This window comes from Salmo salar, unplaced genomic scaffold (genome assembly GCF_965601325.2).
Source record: "Salmo salar unplaced genomic scaffold, fSalSal1 ptg000378l, whole genome shotgun sequence".
Taxonomy (NCBI): Eukaryota; Metazoa; Chordata; class Actinopteri; order Salmoniformes; family Salmonidae; genus Salmo; species Salmo salar.
In genome coordinates, this window is record NW_027675366.1 from 1,153,495 (window position 1) to 1,155,986 (window position 2,492).

Genomic DNA, 2,492 nt, shown 5'->3' on the forward strand with positions numbered 1-2,492 from the left:
TTAGTCCTGTGACACTTGTGGAAAACGTAGGGCAAAACGGAGAACATTGTGACAAGTGGGGTCACATTAGTTTGTAGCCCAAAGATTTTGGATTCTACAAACAGATGTTTGCACATAGAGGGTTCCGACTTCAGACGAGTCCCCTGACACTTGTGGGGGACGTAGAGACAAATTGAGAACACCACCGTGTTCGTGAGGGTCTCCCCTTTCCAGGGAGTGGTCATACGATGTTGTAGGTCAAACGGTTCAGATGCTACAGATGTTTTTGTGAGAATACCGATTATTGGTATGTCTCATGGTTTGACAAACACCGCTCTAGCTCCACCACCATTTATTGCAGATGTGGAGGTGTAACATAAACAGTTACGGAGGCTTGAGACAGATACGACGCGTTTCAATCTCTCTAGTTGAAAACTGATCGATTTGAATGGGTATTTTTTACGTTCGTTTACTTTGATTCACGTACTGATGCATCAATCGACTCAAAATAAATGAGCTCCATTCTTTTTTAAGTTTTATTTTTTCATTTTCTCTTTTAAAATATTAATTGACCTCATTTTGCTCAATATTAATTTTCAACACTCATCATCAGTTTGCTGTCGCGGCTTAAGAAGACAGAATGTGAAAGACACAGCAGATGAAATACAAAAGATTTGAACTGAAGCCTGGTCAACAGTTTGGAAGACTGCTATGCTCACAAGTATAGCACAAACACTCACATGAGGTTCAATCTTTCCAAGCACCATGGACAAGAACAATTGATATCCTCATTGTAATTGCCGCAGAAAGCAAAACTATTTTATTCTTGTCTAAGGCTCGTTGGTCTAGGGGTATGATTCTCGCTTTGGGTGCGAGAGGTCCCGGGTTCAAATCCCGGATGAACCCTTTTGCAGATCTTTTAACAAGCTCAGACAGGCAGATCTCTGGCCACTGGTTGCAAACAGCCACCTCTTGGGCGCAGGACGAGGTGGCTGAATGGTTTAGGCGATGGATATTCACTAGTTGGCTCAATATCGCACTTCATTTAGAAAACCTGCAAAAACTAAGAGCAAATCTGACTTCCACTAACAAGGACATTGATTCCAATGTAATACACTTGAAATGACACCCAGCTCCTAAACCTAGTGAATATATCATGCTCTGCATTGGCTGGGAATCGAACCCTGGTCAACTGCTTGGAAGGCAGCTATGCTCACCACTATACCACCAATGCTATGTGAAGCTCTTAAGCAACATGGAGACATCGATTAATATCCTGACCGTCATTTTTGTGGAAAGTGAAAATTCTTTGACCAAACGGATCGTTGGTATAGTTGTACTATTATGGCTTAGGGTGCGAGAGGTCCCTGGTTAAAAAATCTATCATTTTAATCAGTACCTGTTACCTTCAGATTAGTCCCGTGACACTTGTGGAAAACGTAGGGCAAAACGGAGAACATTGTGACAAGTGGGGTCACATTAGTTTGTAGCCCAAAGATTTTGGATTCTACAAACAGATGTTTGCACATAGAGGGTTCCGACTTCAGACGAGTCCCCTGACACTTGTGGGGGACGTAGAGACAAATTGAGAACACCACCGTGTTCGTGAGGGTCTCCCCTTTCCAGGGAGTGGTCATACGATGTTGTAGGTCAAACGGTTCAGATGCTACATATGTTTTTGTGAGAATACCGATTATTGGTATGTCTCATTGTTTGACAAACACCGCTCTAGCTCCACCACCATTTATTGCAGATGTGGAGTTGTAACATAAACAGTTACGGAGGCTTGAGACAGATACGACGCGTTTCAATCTCTCTAGTTGAAAACTGATCGATTTGAATGGGTATTTTTTACGTTCGTTTACTTTGATTCACGTACTGATGCATCAATCGACTCAAAATAAATGAGCTCCATTCTTTTTTAAGTTTTATTTTTTCATTTTCTCTTTTAAAATATTAATTGACCTCATTTTGCTCAATATTCATTTGTCAACACTCATCATCAGTTTGCTGTCGCGGCTTAAGAAGACAGAATGTGAAAGACACAGCAGATGAAATACAAAAGATTTGAACTGAAGCCTGGTCAACAGTTTGGAAGACTGCTATGCTCACAAGTATAGCACAAACACTCACATGAGGTTCAATCTTTCCAAGCACCATGGACAAGAACAATTGATATCCTCATTGTAATTGCCGCAGAAAGCAAAACAATTTTATTCTTGTCTAAGGCTCGTTGGTCTAGCGGTATGATTCTCGCTTTGGGTGCGAGAGGTCCCGGGTTCAAATCCCGGATGAACCCTTTTGCAGATCTTTTAACAAGCTCAGACAGGCAGATCTCTGGCCACTGGTTGCAAACAGCCACCTCTTGGGCGCAGGACGAGGTGGCTGAATGGTTTAGGCGATGGATATTCACTAGTTGGCTCAATATCGCACTTCATTTAGAAAACCTGCAAAAACTAAGAGCAAATCTGACTTCCACTAACAAGGACATTGATTCCAATGTAATACACTTG

General features: G+C 41.9%; 1 non-coding gene across 1 annotated transcript; it reads left to right on the forward strand.

Moving 5' to 3' along the window:
- The first annotated feature begins 2,206 nt into the window (after positions 1 to 2,206).
- Positions 2,207 to 2,278, forward strand: trnap-ugg (transfer RNA proline (anticodon UGG)). The gene has a single exon. It is a non-coding gene; the product is annotated as a tRNA-Pro (tRNA).
- The last annotated feature ends 214 nt before the right edge of the window (positions 2,279 to 2,492 follow it).